At 34.9% G+C, this 20,437-nt stretch overlaps 1 long non-coding RNA gene across 2 annotated transcripts in view; it reads right to left on the bottom strand.

Moving 5' to 3' along the window:
- Nucleotides 1–20,437, bottom strand: part of LOC107970524 (uncharacterized) — a 68,901-nt gene that overhangs the window by 21,175 nt on the left and 27,289 nt on the right. For both annotated transcript variants that reach the window (XR_010155861.1, XR_010155860.1), the window contains 2 exons: nt 14,264–14,344; nt 9,963–10,105 (listed from right to left, as the gene is read on the bottom strand). This is a non-coding gene — a long non-coding RNA (uncharacterized LOC107970524). The remainder of the gene's footprint in view (nt 1–9,962; nt 10,106–14,263; nt 14,345–20,437) is intronic.

Here is a 20,437-nt window from a genome sequence, read left to right on the forward strand (position 1 = left end):
AAATCTGGAAGCATTCTCCCTGAGAACCAGAACAAAATAAGGATGCCCTCTCTCACCACTCCTATACAACGTAGTACTTGAATTCCTAGCCAGAGCAATTGGGTAAGAAAAAGAAATAAAACTCATCCAAATAGGAAGAGAGGAAGTCAAATTATCTCTGCTTGTAGATTACATGATTCAATAGTAGAAAAACCCATTATCTCTTCTCAAAAGTTCCTAGATCTAAAAAAAAACCAGCCAAGTTTTGGGATACAAAATCAATGTAAAAAATAGTAGCATTTCTATAAAACAATGTCAAAGCAGATAGTCAAGTCACGAACATAATCCCTCTCACAGTAGCCACAAAATAAATAGAATACCTAGGAATACAGCTAACCAGAGAGGTGAATATTCTCTAAAATGGGAATTACAAAACACTGCTCAAATAACTCAGATATGACACAAACAAATGGAAAAAAATTCATGCTCAGGAATAAAAATAATCAATATTGTTAAAATGGCCATACTGCTCAAAGCACTTTACAGATTCAATGCTATTCGTATCAAACTACCAATGACATGCTTCACACAATTATAAACTTTAAAAAAATTTGTGTGGAACAAAAAAGAGCCTGAATAGCTAAAACAATCCTAGGCAAAGAAAACAAATCTAGAGGCATCACACTACCCAACTTCAAACTACACTACAAGGCTAAACTAACTTAAGCAGTATGGTACTGATATTAAAAAAAAAAAAAAAAAAACAGATATGTAGACCAATAGAACAGAATAGAGAGCCCAGAAATACAGCTACACACAACCATCTGATCTCTGATCTTTGACAAAGTCAACGAAAAGAAGAAATGAAGAAAGGATTCCATATTTAGTAAATGGTGCTGGGATAACTGTATATCCATATGCAGTAAATTGAAACTAGACCCCTTCCTTATACCATTTGCAAAAATCAACTAAAGATGGATGAAAGACTTAAATATAAAACCAAAAACTATAAAAATCTTAAAAGAAAACCTAGGAAATACCATTCTGGACATAGGCCCTGACAAAGATTTTATGGTGAAGACTCCAAAAGTGAGTGTAACAAAATCAAAAATTGACAAATGGGACCTAATTAAACTAAATACCTGCACAGCAAAAGACCCTATCAATAGAGTAAACAGACAACCTACAGAATGAGAGAAAATGTTTGCAAACTATGCATCACACAAAGGTCTAATATCCAGAATCTATAAAGAAATTAAATAAATAAGCAAAAAACAACTCAGTAAGTGGGTACAATAAATGAACAGACATTTTTCAAAAGAAGACATACACGTGGCAAACAGGTATATTTTAAAATGTTCAGCATCACTAATCACTAGAGAAATGCATTTCAAAACCGCAGTGAGATACCACTCCACATCAATCAGAAAGACTATCAATAAAAAATGAAAATAAAAATAAACATATTGGTGAGGTTGCAGAGAAAGGAAACTCTAATAGACAGCTTTTGGCAGTGTAAGTTAAATCAACCACTGTGGAAAGCTGTCTGGAGATTTCTTAAAAAACCTTAAACAGAATTACCATTCAACCCAGCTATCCCATTATTAGGTAAATACCCAAAGGAATATAAATTGATCTATTATAAGTACACATGCATGCCTATGTTCATCATATCACTATTCACAATAGCAAAAATATGGACTCGACCTAAATGCCCATAAATATTAGACTGGCAAACAAGGGATAGTATATATACACCATGGAATAGTACACAGTACACAGCCATAAAAAATAGTAACTGTGTTCTTTGCAGCAACATGGATGAAGCTGTAGGTCAGTTTTCTTTTTTTCTTTTTTTTTTCTTTTGAGACAGAGTCTCTCTCTGTCACCCAGACTGGAGTGCAGTGGCGTGATATCAGCTCACTGCAAGCTCCACCTCCTGGGTTCATGCCATTCTCCTGCCTCAGCCTCCCGAGTAGCTGGGACTACAGGCGCCCACCACCACGCCCAGCTAATTTTTTTTTGTATTTTTAGTAGAGACAGGGTTTCACCGTGTTAGCCAGGATGATCTCAATCTCCTGACCTCGTGATCCACCCGCCTCGGCCTCCCGAAGTGCTGGGGTTACAAACATGAGCCACCATGCCCGGCCAGCTGTAGGTCATTTTTCTAAGCAAACTGATGTAGAAACAAAAAACCAAATACCTCATGTTCTCTCTTATGAGTGGGATCTAAACATTGATTACACATGGTCAAATATTTCGATCCTTGTAAGTGGGATCTAAACATTGAGGGTGTAGGGTAGTGGGAGGGAGAGCATCAAAATACTACCTACCAGTTACTATGCTTATTACCAGGGTGATGTAATAATCTGTACACCATGCCTCTGTGATACATAATTTACCTATGTAACAAACCTGGACATGTATCCTTGAACCGAAAATAAACCCTAAAAATAATAATAAATGATAAAAATAATATTGAAACAAATATTTATCTGTATACAGTAGTCATCAGATAAATAATATGAAAATTTCAAGTTAAAAAAACATTTTAAAGGAAAACTATATAAATGTAGATTTCCACCAAGACTTATCAGAATGTATATTTATCAATCTACTTCCTTTTTGTTTACCATCCATCAAGTATTTCATTTTTTTATTTCAATTTTTTATTTTTGTACTTCAATAGGTTTTTGGGGAACAGATGGTGTTTGGTTACATGAACAAGTTCTTTAGTGGTAATTTCTCAGATTTTGGTGCACCCATCACTCGAGCATTGTGCATTGTACCCTATGTGTAGTCTTTGATCCCTCACCACCCTCCACCTTTTCCTCCAAGTTCTGAAAGTCCAATGTATTATTCTTAAGCCTTTGTATCCTCATAGCTTAGCTCACACATATGAGTAAAAACAAAAGTTGTTTGGTTTTCCATTTCTGAGTTATTTCACTTAGAATAACAGTCTCCAATTTAATCCAAGTTCTTTTTATGACTAACTAGTATTCCATTATATATATAGATTATATATATGCCATCCCTGCATCCCTGGTATGAAACAAACTTGATCATGGTGTATTATCTTTTTGATATATAATCTATACTATACACACACACACACACACACACATATATATACATGCCACGTTTTCTTTATCCACTCATCAATTGATGGGCATTTGGGTTGGTTCCATATTTTGCAATTGCAAATTGTGCTGCTGTAAACATGCATGTGCAAGTGTCTCTTTTGCATAATGAGTTCCATTTTTCTGGGTAGATACCTAGTAATGAGAGTGCTGGATCAAACGGTAGATCTACTTTTAGTTCTTTTAGTTCTTTAAGGAATCTCCACACTGATTTCCATAGTGGTTTTACTAGTTTACATTCCCACAAACAGTGTAAAAGTGTTCCCTTTTCACCACATCCACGACAACATCTATTTTTTTATTATTTATTTTATTATGGCAATTCTTCCAGGAGTGAGGTAGCATCACATTGTGGTTTTGATTTGCATTGCCCTGATAACGAGTGATGTTGAGCATTTTTCCGTATGCTTGTTGGCCGTTTGTATATCTTCTTTTTGAAATTGTTCATTCATGTCTTTAGCCCACTTTTTGATGGGATCATTTATTTTTTCTTGCTGATTTGTTTAAGTTCATTGTAGATTCTGGATATTAGCCCTTTGTTGAATGTGTAGATTGTGAAGATTTTTCTCACACTTTGTGGGTTGTCTGTTACCCCTGCTGATTATTTCTTTTGCTGTGCAGGAGCTTTTTAGTCACATCTATTTATCTTTGTATTTGTTTCACTTGCTTTTGGGCTCTTGGTCATGAAGTCTTTGCCTAAGCCAATGTCTAGAAGGGTTTTTCTGATGTTATCTTCTAAAATCTTTATGATTTCACATTTTAGGTTTAAGTCCTTGATTCAGCTTGAGTTGATTTTTGTATAAGGTGAGAGATGAGGATCCAGTTTCATTGTTCTACATGTGGCTTACCAATTATCCCAGGATCATTTGTTGAATAGGGTGTCCTTTCCCCACTTTATGTTTTGGTTTGTTTCGTGAAAGATCAGTTGGCTGTAAGTATTTGGCTTTATTTCTATTATTTACTATTGGTCTATATGCATATTTTTATACCAGTACCATGCTGTTTTGGTGACTATGGCCTTATAGTATAGTTTGAAGTTAGATAATGTGATGCCTCCAGATTTGTTCTTTTTGCTTAGTCTTGCTTTGACTATGCAGGCTCTTTTTTGATTCCATATTAATTTTAGGATTGCTTTTTCTAGTTCTGTGAAGAATGATGGTGGTATTTTGATGGGGATTGCATTGGATTTGTAGATTGCTTTTGGCAGTATGATCATTTTCACAATATTGATTCTATCCATCCATGAGTATGGGAACATGTTTCCATTTGTTTGTGTCATCTATGATTTCTTTCAGCATTGTTTTGTAGTTTTTCTTATAGAGTTATTTCACATCCTTGGTTAGGTATATTTCTAAGTATTTTATTTTTATGTGTGGCTATTGTGAAAGCAGTTGATTCGTTGATATGATTCTGAGCTTGATCATTGTTGGTGTATAACAGAGCTACTGATTTGTGTAAATTAACTTTGTATCCTGAAACCTTGCTGAATTTATTTACTAGTTTTAGGAGCTTTGAGGATGAGTTGTTAAGGTTTTCTAGATATACGATTATATCATCAGCAAACAGCAATCATTTGACTTCCTCTTTACCAGTTTGGATGCCTGCCCTTCATTTATTTGTCTTGTCTAATTGCTCTGGCAATGTCTTCCAGTACTATGTTGAATAGAAGTGGTGAAAGTGGGCATCCTTGTCTTTTTCCAGTTCTCAGAGCAAATGCTTTCAACTTTTCCCTGTTCAGTATGTTGGCTGTGGGTTTGTCATAGATGACTTTTATTACTTTAAGTTAGGTCCCTTCTATGCCAGTTTTGCTGAGGGTTTTAACATAAAAGGATGCTGAATTTTGTCACATACTCTTTCCACATCTATTGAGATGATGATGTGATTTTTGCTTTTAATTCTGTTTATGTGATGTATAACATTTATTGACTTACATATGTTAAGCCATCTCTGCATCCCTGGTATGAAACAAACTTGATCATGGCATATTATCTTTTTGATATGCTATTGGATTTGGTTTGCTAGTATTTTGTTGAGGATTTTTGCATCTATATTCATGAAGGATATTGGTCTGTAGCTTTCTATTTCGTTATACCCTTCCCTGGTTTTGGTACTAGGATGATACTGGCTTCATAGAATGATTTAGAGACAATTCCCTCTTTCTCTGTCTTTTGGAATAGTGTCAATAGTATTAGTACCAATAATTCTTTGAATGTCTGATATAATTTAGCTGTGAGTCCATCTGTTCCTGGACTTTTTTGTTGGCAATTTTTTTATTACCATGTCAATCTTGCTTCTTGTTATTGGTCTGTTCAGAGATTCTGTATCATCCTGGTTTAATCTAGGAGAGTTGCATATTTCTAGGAATTTATCCATCTTCTCTAGGGTATTTCTGTGGTATCAGTTGTAATATCTCCTGTTTTGTTTCTAATTGATCTTATTTGAATCTTCTCTCTTCTTTTATTGGCTATTCTTGCTAATGGTCTATCAATTTTATTTATCCTTTTAAATAATCAGCTTTTTGTTTTATTTACCTTTTGTATTTTTTTCTTTCAATTTTATTTAGTTCTGCTCTGATCTTCATCCTTTCTTTTTGTCTGTTGGGTTTGGGTTTGGATTGTTCTTGTTTCTCCATTTCTGTGAGGTGTGATGTTAGATTATCTATTTGTGATCTTTCAAACTTTTTGATGTAGGCAGTTAAAGATATGAACTTTCCTCTTAGTACCACTTTTGCTATATTCCAGAGGTTTTGATAGGTTGTGTCACTATTATCATTCGGATTAAAGAATTTTTTGTATTCCAACTTAATTTCATTGTTGACCCAGTAATCATTCAGGAGCACGTTATTTATGTTTTATTTATTTGCCTGGTTTTGAGAGTTCCTGTTGGAGTTGATTTCCAATTTTATTCCACTGTCGTCTGAGAGAGTACTTGATATAATTTTGATTTTCTTAAATTTACTGAGTCTTTTTTTTTGCCTATGATATGGTCTGTCTTGGAAAATGTTCCATGTGCTGATAATAGAATGTATATTCTGCAGTTGTTGGGTAGAGTGTTCTGTAAATATCTGTTAAGCCCATTTGTTGTAGAGTTAGGTTTAACTCCATTGTTTCCTTGTTGACTTTCTGTCTTGATAACCTCTCTAGTGCTGTCAGTGGAGTATTAAAATCTCCCACTACTATTGTCTATCTCAATTCTTAGGTCTAGTAGTAATTGTTTTATAACTTTGGGAGTTCCAATGTTCAGTGCATATATATCTAGAATTGTGATATTTTCCTATTGGGACTGTTCCTTTTATCATTATATAATGTCCCTCTTTGTCTTTTTTAACTGCTGTTGCTTTAAAGTTGGTTTTGTCTGATATAAGAATAGCTACCCCTGCTCACTTTTGAAGTCCATTTGCATGGAAAATCTTTTTTCACCCCTTTACCTTATGTGAGTCTTTATGTGTTAGGTGAGTCTCCTGAAGACGAGAGAAACTTGCTTGGTGAATTTTTATTCATCTGACATTCTGTATCTTTTAAGTGGAGCATTTAGGCAATTTACACTCAATGTTAGTATTGAGATGTGAGATACTATTACATTCATCATGCTTTTTTATTGCCTGAATACCTCGTTGTTGTTGTTATTGTTGTTTTTAATTTTGTTATTGTTATATAGGTCCTGTGAGATTTATGCTTTAAGGAGGTTCTATTTTGGTGTAATTCTAGGATTTGTTTCAAGATTTAGAGCTCCTTTAGCAGTTCTTATAGTGCTGGATTGGTAGTGGCAAATTATCTCAGCATTTGTTTGTCTGGAAAAGACTATATTTTCTTCATTTGTGAAGCTCAGTTTCACTGGATACAAAATTCTTGGTTGATAATTGTTTTGTTTAAGGGGGCCAAAAATAGGATGCTAATCCCTTCTAGGTTGTAGGATTTCTGCTAAGAAATCTACAGAATTCCTGTGGTAGTTCTTGGAGCAAAAGTTTATGATACGAGTCTCCACACACTGCTCTGTCCAAATGGGAGCTGCAAGCTAGTCCTGCCTCCTGTCTGCCCTCTTAATACCATCCTCAATATACTTCCTAACACTAGCTGCAATTAATATTTCTATTGTTTTACCAGATTAACATGGCATTTTATCTGTTTTCATTTGCATTTTTTTCAAATACAAGTAAAATAGAAAATTTCTCACTACTCTGTCAGGTGTTCCCAAGACCACCCTGTGTGGTTCTTATTACTGTGTCAGGAGGCATTAAGATGTGTTAGAAGGACTCGTGGAACTCAGAAAAGTTTTTAGACTCTCGATTATGGTTTATTACAACAAAAGAATACAGATTGAAATCAGCAAATTTAAAAGGTGTATAGGGCAGAGTCCCAAGCTTCAGTTGTCTTATAGGTTTTCCTACATAGGTTACCTGATGCTTTTACCTCACAATTCTTAAGATTCTTTCCTTTGTCATGACTTTAGATAACCTGATGACTATTTGATTAGGTGATGGTCTTTTTGCAATGAATTCTCCCGGTGTTCTTTGAGCTTCTTGTATTTGGATGTGTAGATCTCTGGCAAGGCTGGGAAAGTTTTCCCCAACTATTCCCGCAGATATGTTTTTCAAACTTTTAGATTTCTCTTTTTCCTTGGGAATACCAATTCTTCTTAGGCTTGGACATTTAACATAGTCCAAAACCTCTTGGAGTCTTTGTTCATTTTTTAAAATTATATTTTCTTTGTCTTTTATGGATTGGATTAATTTGAAGGCCTTGCCTTTCAGCTCTGAAGTTCTTTCTTCTGCTTGTTTGCTGAGACTTTCCAATGCATTTTACATTTCTTTGAGTGTGTCCTTCATTTCAAGAAGGTGTGGTTGTTTTTTATTTATGCTATTTCACTGAAAAATTTTCCTTTCATATCCTGTATCATGTTTTTGATTTATTTAAGTTAAACTTCACCTTTCTCTGGTGCCTCCTGGTTAGCTTAATAATCAACTTCTCAATTCTTTTTCTGGGAATTTGGAGATTTCATCTCAGTTTGGATCCACTTCTGGTGAGCTAGTATGATCTTTTGGGGGTGTTAAAGAACCTTGTTTTGTCATATTACAAGAATTGTCTTTCTGGTTTCTTCTCATTTGGATAGAATATGTCAGAGGGAAGATCTGGAATTCAATGGCTGCTATTCAGATTCTTTTGTCTCGTGGGGTGATCCCTTGATGTGGTGTTCTTCCCCCTCCCCTAGGAATGGGGCTTTCTGAGTGCCAAACTGTATTGATTGTTTTTGCTCTTCTGTGTCTAGCCACCTAGAAGAGCTACTGGGCCCTGGGTTGGTACTGGGGAGTGTCTGCAAGGAGTCCTGTGATGTAATCCATCTTCAGGTCTTGCAGCCACGGATACCAGCATTGCTCTGGTGGTAGTAGCAGGGAGTGAAGTGAAGTCTGTGAGGTAGCAGGGAGTGAAGCGGAGTCTGTGGAGTTGTGTTTTTGTTTAGCGTCTTGGTTTTGTGTTCATTGGCCTCCAGCCAGGGGGTGGCACTTTCAAGAGCACATCAGCTGTGGTCCTATAGGGAGGATGCAAACTTGCCCTAAGGACACCTGGTTAACTGTTCAATTTTCTCAGGCAGTGGGCAGGGCCACAGAGCTCCAAAGAGATTATGACCTTTCTCTTCCACTACCATGGCTGGTAGAGAAAGACCACCAGGTGGGGGCAGGGATAGGTGTGTTGGAGCTCAGCCTCTCCTTGGTCAGGGCTTGCTGTGGTTGCTTTGGCGGATGGGGTGTGGTTCCCAGTCCAGTGGAATTATATTGCCAGGGGGATTATAGCTGCCTCTGCTGAGTCATACAAGTCACCAGGGAACTGAGGGAGAGCTGGCAGTCACAGGCTTCACCCTGCTCCCACTCAACTCACAGTCCTAAAGGCCAGTCTCACTCTCACCATGCCCCACAAACAGCAATGAGTCTATTTCCAGGCAGCCGGTGACCAGGGCTGAGAACTTGCCCCAGACCGTGAGTCTCCCCATTGAGAAAGCAAGCAGACTCATAGTATTATGGCCTCTCAGGGAGCTTGTAGTGGTGATCCAGTTCCTTCAAAGGGTCTGTGAATTCCCTCGGCTTTCCTCTTATCTTCCTGTCGTGGTTCTTGGAGCAAAAGTTTATGATACGAGTCTCCACACACTGCTCTGTCCAAGTGGGAGCTGCAAGCTAGTCCTGCCTCCTGTCTGCCATCTCAATCCCATCCTCAATATACTTCCTAACACTGACTACAATTAATATTTCTATTGTTTTACCACAATAACATGGCATTTCATCTGTTTTCATTTGCATTTTTTCAAATACAAGTAAAATAGAAAATTTCTCACTACTCTGTCAGGTGTTCCCAAGACCACCCTGTGTGACTCTTATTACTGTGTCAGGAGTCATTAAGTTGTGTTAGAAGGACTCAGAACTCAGAAAAGTTTTTAGATTCTCAATTACGGTTTATTACAACAAAAGAATACACATTGAAATCAGCAAAGTTAAAAGATGTATAGGGCAGAGTCCAGGAGATACTAGGCCCAAGCTTCAGTTGTCTTCTTCTAGTAAAGTTGTGTGAACAGCATTTAATTCTTTTACCAATGATGTGTGTCAATACATATGGAATATTTCCTAACAGAGAAGCTCACTTGAGCTTCATTCTCCAGGGTTTTTTTGGTTTTTTTTTTTTTTTTGCAAACTGCCCACATAGGCATGGAGCAATCACATGGTTGGCTTTATTCTGTCTCCAACCCCTCCAGAAGTCAAACTGATGCATTATGACCCAAATACTCTCTCAAGTTTCATTGTTAGCATAAGTTATCTGCTATGGCCAAAGGAACTTAGACATATGAATACAGTCTTACCTGGAAGAATAGTCCAAAGACGTAGAGATTTTCTCCCAGGAGCCAATGAGGAGAGAACTTTTTTTCGAAATGTGTGGGATTTGAATATCCCAGACCTGTTGAGTTAACTCTTTCCTGAACAAGCAACCTCCCTGGTCCTGGACCTGACCAGATGACAAAACTTGATTTAGCTTTGTCTTAAAATTGAAACATTTTTCTATAAGTTATTAAAATACTCCTTAACCTAGTATTTTTTGCTGTATCTATCAACCAAAAAAAAAAAAACACTGAAAATATATAAACATAAAAAGTTAAGTGATTAAAACTGATAAAGGTTATAGTTGGAAAGTAATTGAACCTATAAATCTTATGCTTTTCCCTGCCTAAAAGCTGCCTATATTAATGAGCTTTGGGAATTTTTTATGCTTGAAAAAATGCCCCTCCAGTTGGCATGAATCTACGTTTTGATCTCCCCAACAAAGACGTGTGCCAGACACCTCAGAACACAAGCTGTGGACCAAAGCAGCTGTGGGCACTGGCAGCTAATGCAGTGGGAAGATTATGGAAATTCTGATCCAACAGGGTTCTTGCTCTGCCCAGCATGCACCTGGGGTATCCTAAACCCTGAGGAAATAGCAGTGCCAAGACCCATTAAGATCATGCAGCAGCTGGGGAATCAGGCTATCAGGCCAGTGACTTCCACTGGGGACCCCAGGCTGACCAGGTTTAGATGGTTATATAGGCCAGAGTCTGTGCAAGAGCACTCTACTAAGGGGAAAAGATGAGAATGAATTCTAGCCTGAATCCCACTTGCCAAATCTTAAGTTCTGGCATATGGGGTGCTATCTGTTTGGAGGAATGTTCATCTTTTTCTGATATTCACAAAGTTACTATGTGCTAATGATGGCACATCCCAGTAAATGTGGCATCTTCTTAGTCTTCTTCAAGTTAACTAGGAGAGTAAGATCATCTCCCTCTTCTTCATAGCATCATTGTTGAAGACACCAGAGGTTGAAACCAAACTACACGTGTGAACTAGAAAGTAAACTAATGCTAAATTGATGCTAAAAGCAGTAGCAGAATTTTGGTATTTGCCCTCAGTGAAATCATCATTGCACGCAATACTTTTGAATATCTGCTAATGTCCTAATGCCCATGAGCACATTAAGAAAGGGCCAAAAAATTATCAGGATTCTGAGGAAATGTCACATTTACTGCCAAATTAACAAAGGTCTTAGTGTAAACATAAAGAAGTCAGTTTGTGTTGCAAAAGGTTTGGAATCTAATCCAATATTCATGAATTTATTGGTGGAGTTCTGTCAATGTGGGATGAAATATTAACAGTGTTCAAAAGTAGCAAATCATTTTGTGTATCCCTTTTGTTGTCTTTTAAAGTGGTCATTATGTTGATATTAGATACTAATTTCTATAGATATGTAAAACTTTCTGATCATACTTATCCTGCCCCATGCACAATAATTATTTTTCCTTTTAGCAGCTTATTTCCACAAGGACTAAGTCTTGCATTTCATTTTGTTTTCTTCAAAGACAATTAAACTACTTCGAAACTCATGCTAGCAGGAATATTTTTGAAGCCCAATTATATTATAGTTATTTTAATTTTGGTGATCTTATGACATAAATTTATGATTTTGTGATATAGCATAAAACATTTTCTGCATTATTTTACATTTTGAATGATTTCAATCGCATCACAGATTTTGTTAAACTTTAAAATTAAATTTACCTATATTCTCATTTAATAATTATCAAGAAAAATTGTACGGTTCTGTAAGTAACTTATAACCTACTTAAAATATTTGAAGTGATTTACAAGTTACAGCAAATGCCAAGTAGAGTAATTATGGTGAAAATATAGAAAAAAATACTACAATGTGCCAAGGACTGTGCTGAGTGTTTTCCATTTTCTGTATTCTTTAATTCTCATAATAATATTGTGCTTTGAACATTATTATCTCCATTTTACAGAGTGGAAACTAGGGCTCAAGGAATTTAAACGATGCATTCAGAATCATGTGACCAGAATGTGCTGGAAACAAGGCCCACATGCAGTTCTCTAACTCTAATGCCTACTCCCTGAGCCACTGCATTATGCTGCCTCAGAAACCATCGTAAAACAGCATTTTTAGGCCGGGCGCGGTGGCTCATGCCTGTAATCCCAGCACTTTGGGAGGCCGAGGCGGGCGGATCACGAGGTCAGGAGATCGAGACCATCCTGGCTAACACGGTGAAACCCCGTCTCTACTAAAAATACAAAAAATTAGCCGGGCGTGGTAGCGGGCGCCTGTAGTCCCAGCTACTCGGGAGGCTGAGGCAGGAGAATGGCGTGAACCCGGGAGGCGGAGCTTGCAGTGAGCCGAGATCGCGCCACTGCACTCCAGCCTGGGCGACAGAGCGAGACTCCGTCTCAAAAAAAAAAAAAAAAAAAACAACAGCATTTTTAAATCCCTTTACCCATAACATAGCATTTGTATATTCTTTTACTATGATTTGAAATTTTAAACTACAATTAGTTTCCTGATTAATGTAAAATAAAAATTAGCATTTCTCAAATCATAGTCCATAGGCCACCTACAACAAAATTGTCTAAAATCATAGTCCATAAGTCACCCACAACAAAATTATCTAAAATTATCAAAAGTCGAGCGACTAGGGTTCTACTGCAGAGGTACTAAATATATTTCTCCATTTCTTGTGGGAGAGTGGAGTTAGGGAGAAAGAGTGTGGAGAGTAGGTATGTGACTTTTTAAAAAGCTTCTCCAGATGACTTTTTTAGATGCCAAGTTCTGAGAAACACTGTTTGTTTGTAAATGACAGTCTAACAGAGAACCCTGAAGAAATGCCACTGCCATGTATCTTTTCAATAAAATTCAGCAAGGACTGCATGCAACAACAGTACTTCTAATTTTGTCAGGTTCTATATTTCTATGTTGATATATTCCAATCCCATATCATCACAAATTGTTAAAGGTTATCAACATTGTGACTTTGATTTTACTGTGTGCTATTTATTTCTTGCTAGTATGAGAGTAATATCTCATCTTTTTACACTATTTCTCTTTTCTCTTAAAATGTTTTGTGAATAAATAGTTCCACTGAAATTCTTCAAGTTTATTTATGCTATCTCTGAAAATATTCACATTTATTTCTTATCTCTTTTCCTCAGAATACTAGTCATGAATAATAGTCAAAATATTGGTTACAGAATCCTGATCAGATTTGTGTTGCATCACTGACTATGCAGAAACAGCCACTCAGCATCCAGCTTCACAACTTTCCCTACAGAAAAGCAAGCATCATGCCCCACTTGCTATTTTAATACCCATGGGGAAACACAATCTAATCAGGCTTAGGCAGCTTTGGCCAAGTTATCCAAAATGAGGGCATAACATTAATTCATAATTCAGTGAAGGTGTATCTGTAGGGGGCAGAGATAACACAATCCATTTACTTTGCTTTGTGATGATCCAGTTTGATATAATGCTAGAATTTGGATCTAAGAAAATTAAAAAGCAGTGAGTCCTTCTCCCTAGTTTCTCAAATATCAGATGCTTTAGGTAAACTGTTGATAAATTCCAGCTTACCTCGAATTCTGATTTAATTTTTTGAGTCTTTATGCTGTAGTATTTATATTTTTGAAACAATGTGCATAGATATTAAATAATAGTGTAGACTATAGGTATATTGAGATAACTTAGTAGTCAGCCTGTTTGAGACTAAGCATGCTCAGAAAGTTGTATCTGAAGGTTTATTAAACCTGGTGAGGTTATTGATAATGTAATAATAGAACCACAAACATAAATTCAAAAAGGTTAGCATTTCTGAATCTTTATACTTGATTTCATAGCTTGATACATTGCTGTACATTTACTCTGATCTGTGTCCAAGAATACCTTCAGTGTTCAAAGAAATGTTATTATTTTCCACTGTTAAATTATTTAACAGTTCAAAGAAATATTATAATTTTCCACATGTCATTAGCCCATAGAACATTTCTTCCTGGAGAAAGCCTCCAAGGAGGAGAGAAACAACCTGAGTAATATGAAGAGGTTCCAAAATAAGAGCTTAGCAAACTGGAGTTCAAAGACTTTACTGTGGCTTCTCCTATAACACAGAGTTCAAAGTAGCCATACCTGGGATTCAGGAACATAATTTTTTGACTATGTTCCTCCTCCTTGAATCTTTCTTCCTCTAGTATAGCATGGCTACATCCTCTCTCCTATGTGACAATTTTCTCCTGTCTTTCAAATCTAGTACTGGGATGTCTTTGATCATCTCAAGTGTGATGTAGTATCACTTACCCTTTCTGTGCTGCAGTCTGTTTATTGGGTTTACTCTTCTTAGTATCTCTTGTCTTGTCCTCCAAATTCCATCTTTTTCGTCTGAAACAAATCTCACATTAAGCTCTTTGTTCAAGGCAACTGGCAGATTTTACAAAACCTGAAGTTCATGCAATTAGCAAAGAAACAGTAGACTATGCAGGGTAAATGTGGACTACTCCTAATATAAGAAGGTCTAAGAACCCTGTAGGTCATTATCAAACTGCCAGGTTTCAACAAAATAATCAATAATTGCCAAATAAAAACACATTGAACCAAAAATGCGAGTGAGAGGGAAGCAGATTAGAGATCCCTGTCCTTAAAGTAATAAACATTAGAGAGAATTAACTGATTGATGAACTATTAACATCTTTCATTCATTTAAATACTGTTAAGTAAGAACTTGGTGAAGGGTGACAGAGAAAAAATGTGGGTCTTGTAGATTGGTTAATTTGCTTGTTTAAAACTTCAGCGTATCCAAGAAAATCAGTTTGACTTTAACAAAGGTGAAAAAGTATCAGAAGATACTCTTCAGCTAAACAGTAGCAATTAAGAAACTTTCTTCACAGGAAGTGAAACAAAAAAGAATCATTAGTTTTGGATATAGTGTTTCTATTTTTATGAGATTAATGGATACCCAGTTTATTTTCTTGTCTTAAAATTTCTTTTGAAAATGAGCTAAAAATCAACCCAATTATTTTTGATGGTCCTGATATAAGAACAAATACACAGAGTTGTTTGATCTTGGTTTCTAGGGAGCTGGGATCAAAATCGTACCCACCCCTTAGCAAACCATATTCTTTCTTGGACAAATCAATAAACTTATGTCATTGTTTGTGAAAGAGGAAAGAAGATAATATGTTTTAATTTAATGGGAAGGGATATAGCATAATATCTGTATATAATTGGAAGCTCAGTAAATAGCTTTTGAAACTGGTCATATAATCTGTTGAGGCATTCCCTTCAAGTCCTAGCTTGGTTTTACATGGAATAAAACAAAAATATTTCTTTTATTTTAAATAATCTTGCCATATTATTCTTCACCTTGAGTAAGCATCTAAAGAGATTGAAGAACCACCACAGATGATGTTTGACAATAAGTTACATTATGGATCATGCTATGGATACAGTAGGATAATTTTTAATTTACAGAGATTATATAAACAGTAATGTCTTTGTTTCATTAAATAATTCTGATAAAGCTGCATAGATCTAAATATGAGGGTATTATCTCAGTTGTGATTGTCAATAGTTTTATTATTACCTCTTTCTTTTCTCCACAAATTAGAAAAACCTCAAGAATAGTGCACAAAAGTGCAGATGCCACACTGTGTTTAAACCTTGGCCCTGCTGCATAATTGCTGTGGGACTTTTTGCCTTCACCAACTTCTCTGTGTTTTCACAGATAATGATAGTATATTCCTCAAAAGACTGATGAAATGATTTAACTTTACTAATGATTAACACATATTCAAAAACATTCCTGGCCTGGCATATTAGCACAGAAATATTAGATACGTAAATTGAGCATTATTACATTTCACAGTCAATATTTGTTTCAGTTAACCATTTTAAAAAATATCTTCAAACTCTACCTTCTTTCACCTCTGATCTTCGATTTGGGATAATTTCCCTTAAAGACTTTCAAATCTTTAAATAGAATATATTACAGTTAAACTCTCTGGGTTTATTTTTTTGGCTAAAAACTATCTTTACTTTACCTTCCTTTATAATATGCAATGCTTCTGGATGCAGAACTAAAGTTTATATTTTCTGACAACATAAATGATATTATCCTAAGGTCTCAGGGCTTCTATTTTTACTGTTAAGAAGTTCATTGTCAATCTAATTGCTTTACTTTGGAGATTATCTCTTTTTATCTTCTCCACCCACCCCTATTATACACATACAATCACTTTTTCTTTCTTAAATTCTTTTTTTTTAATTTTTAGGTTTCAGTACCGTAAATCTAGGTGTGAATTATGTAACTAACCTACTTTGATGTTTACTCTGCTTGGAGCCCAGTGAGTTTCCAAGGTTTGAAGATCAATGGCTTTTACCAACTCTTGAAAATCAATAGCCATGGTCTCTTCAAGTCCTGAACTCTCATTTTTTTTTTGTTTTGTTTTGTTTTCTCTTGCTAGAAAGTTTGGTAGTTTTTGTTTTCCAAGTATCTTAGCTTTTTTAAATATTTTCTATTTTTTAGTTATTTAAACTTTAGTCAGAATAATTTCTTTAGACATTTCTTCCACATCACTATTTTTCTACTGCACTATATATAATCTGCCACCTAACCTTTCTTACTAGTGAAGAAAGTAGTTTTTAATGAACACATAATAATTGTACATGTTTATGAGGCACAATGTAATGCTTTAATATGTGTGCATATTTTGCAATGATCAAATTAGAATAATCAGTATATCCATCATCTTAAAGAGTTATAATTTCTTTGTGATTAGAACACACAAAACCCACTTTTTAAGCTATTTTTTATATATCATACCTAAATTTTGGTTGTAGTTACACTACTGTGCCATAGGACACTAGAAATTATTTTTCCTTTCTGATTGTAACTTTGTATCCATTGACCATCCTCTTTTCATCTTCGTCTCCCTCCTACTTTCCCCAGTCTCTGATAGCCACTGATTTATTCACTACTTCTATGAGACAATTTTTTTTAGATTTCACATAAGAATGAGAACATACTCTGCTTGTGTTTCTGTGTCTGGCTTATCTCACTTAACATCCTCAAGATTCATCGATGTTATTGCAAATGACAGGATTACATTCTTCCTCATGGCTAAATAGAATTCCATTTTGTGTATATATATCACATTTTATTTATCCATTTAACCATTGTTGAATATGTAGATTGATTCCATAACTTTCTCTGTGAATTGGGCTGCAATAAACATGGGAGTGAAAATATCTCTTTGACATACTCATTTCATTTCCTTCAGATACATACTCAGCAGTGGAACTGTTAAATCATATGACAGTTCTATTTTTAATTTTTCAGAAAACTTTATACTGTTTTCCATCATGGCTGTACTAACTTACAGTCCCACCAACAGTGATAATGATCTCCTTTCCTCTACATCTTCACCCAAACTTGTTACCTTTTGTCTTTTTGATAATAGCTATTCTAAGTGGAGTCAGGTGATATCTCATTGTGGTTTTGATTTGTATTACTGTTATGATTAGTGATCTTGAGCACTTTTTCATAAAGGTCTTTAGTCTGTGTTTTAAGCACATTACTTTTTGTTGTTGATTTGTTTGAGCTCCTTATATATTACAGATATTAAAATTTTTTCAAATGTATATAGCATATAAATGTTTCATCTATTCTGTAGATTACCTCTTCACTCTGTTGATTGTTTTCTTCTTTGTGCAGAAGTTTTTCAGTTCGATGTAATCTCATTTGTCTGTTACTGCTTTTGTTGCCTATATTTTTGAGGTCTTATCCAAAAGATCTTGGCCAGTCCAATGTTATAAAGCATTTTCCTTATGTTTTCTTCTAGTAGGTTCATAGCTTTGGGTTTTACATTTAAGCTTTTAATTCATTTTGGGTTGATTTTTGTATCTGGTAAAATATAGGGGTACAGTTTCATTTTTCCACTTGTGGATATCCAGTTAACCCAGGACCATTTATTAAAGAGACTATTCTTTCCCCAGTGTGTGTTCTTAGAACCTTTTTTGAAATCAGTTGGCCGCTATTGTGTAGACTTATTTCTGGGCTCTCTCTTGTGTTCCATTAGTGTCTGCTTTTATGCCAATACAAGGTTGTTTTTGGTTATTACAGATTTGTAGTATGTTCTGAAGTCAGGTAATGTGATGTCTCCAGTTTTTTTTATTATTTTTCAAAATGTCTTTGACTATTTGGGTATTTTGTTATTCTATATAAATTTTAGAATATTTGTTCTATTTCTGGGGAAAATGTCATTGGTATTTTAATAGAGAATGCATTGAATCTTTAGACTAATTCAGGTACTATGAACATTTGTAGAATATTAAAGCTTCTAATCCATGAACATGGGATATAGTTTCATTTATTGTTTCCTCTTCAATGTATTTCATCAATGATTTATTGTTTTAGTGTAGAGATCTTTCACCTCCTTCGTTAAATTTATTTTTGAGCATGTTATATATTTTTGTAGGTATTGTAAATTAGATTGTTTACTTGATTTCCTTTTCAGATATTTTACTATTACCATATAAAACCACTGTGATTTTTCTATGCTGATTTCGTATTCTGCATCTTTATTGGATTCATATGTCATTTTTAACAGAGTTCCGGTGATTTTTTTCCTTCTATATATAGACCATGTCATCTGCAAATAGAAACAATTTGAGTTCCTCCTTTCCAATTCGGATGCCTTTTATTTATTTCTCTTGCCTAATTTCTCTGGCCAGAACTTCCAGAGCTTTGTTGAATACAAGTGAGAAAATGGGGCATCATTAAATTGTTTCAGTTCCTAGAAAAAAAAAAAGGTTTTAACTTTTTTCTTTTTCCTCAGGACATTAGATGTGGTACTTGTTTTGTGTTGCCTGTACGGTGTTGAAGTACATACCTTCTATACCTAATTTGTTGAGAGTTTTCATTAGAATAAATGTTAGGTGTTTGGTAGAATTTATCGGTGAAGCCATCAAGTCCTGTGCTTTTCTTTTGATGGGAGTTGTTCTTTATCTATTTAGTACTTATTCAACTTTCCCATTTTTGATGATTTAGGCTTTCTATTTCTTCACAAGTCATTTTTGGTAGGTTGGATATGTCCAGGAATTTATCCATTTCTTCAAGATTATCCAATTTTTTCACATATAATTTTTCATAATAGTCTTTAATGATCCTTTGTGTTTCTGTGGTATTGGCTGTATTGTCTCCTTTTTCATTTTTTATTTTACTTTTTTGAGTTATCTCTCTCTCTTTTTAGCTAGTCTAGCTTAAGATTTGTCAATTTTGTTTACTTTTATAAAATAAACTTTATTGATATTTTACATTTTGTTATTTTGTTATGCTCTTATATTTATATTCCTTCTACTATTTTTGATTTTAGTTTGATCTCGTTTTTCTGGTTCCTTGACATGCAGTGTTAGGTTGTTTATTAGAGATCTTTCTACTTTCTTGATGTAGGTGTTTATTGCTATAAACTTTCCTCTTAGAACTTCTTTGCTGCATTCAAAAAGTTTTGTTCTGCTGTGTTTCAAATTTTTTTTTATTTCTCAGCAAATATTTAAGTTTCTCTTAATTTCTTCTTGACCCATTAGCTATTTAGGAGCATGTTGTTTAGTTTTCAGGTATTTGAAAGTTTCCAAAGTTCCTCTTCTTATTGATTTCTAGTTTTATACCATTGTGATCCTAAAATGTACTTGATATGATTTCTGGGTTTTTAAATTCATGAAGATTTGTTTTTTTGTCACAATAAGTAATTTGTCCTAGAAAATGTACAATATGCAGTTGAAAAGAATATGTATTCTTCAGTTGCTGGATAAGATATTCTGTAAATGTTTGGTAAGTCCTTTTGCTCTAGAGTGTAGTGTATATTCAATATTTCTTTGTTGCTTTTCTTTATGGATAATCCATTGTTGAAAATTGAGGTGTTGAAGTCCCCTACTGTTTTTGTAAAGTCTATCTCTCCTTTTATACTTAATAATACCTTCTGTATGTATTTGGATGCTTTCTTAGGGACATATACATTCATAATTGTTATATTCTCATGGTGAATTGGATTTTTATTATTATATAATGACCTTTTTTGTCACTTTTTACAGTTTTTGGCACAAAGTTTATTTTATCTGGTGTAAGTATAGCTACTCTTGATTGCTTTTGGTTTTCATTTTCATGGAATATCTTTCTTAAACCCTTCATTTCTTATCTATGTACATCTTTACAGGTGAAGTGAATCTCTTGTAGCCAACAAATATTTAAGTCTTTTTTAAAAATTCATTTAGCCACTCTGTTTGTTTAGTCTATTTACATTCAAGGTTATTATTGATAGGTGAGGGCTTATTCCTGCCATTTTGTTAATTGACTTTCTGGTTGTTTTGTAGATCCTTTGTTTCCTTCTTCCTCTCTTGTTTAGCTTTGTGGTGTGATGCTTTTCTGTGGTGCTAAGCTTTGTTTTATTTGTTTTTGTCTTTGGGTACTTGTTGAAGCTC

This window comes from Pan troglodytes, chromosome 2, assembly GCF_028858775.2.
Source record: "Pan troglodytes isolate AG18354 chromosome 2, NHGRI_mPanTro3-v2.0_pri, whole genome shotgun sequence".
Taxonomy (NCBI): Eukaryota; Metazoa; Chordata; class Mammalia; order Primates; family Hominidae; genus Pan; species Pan troglodytes.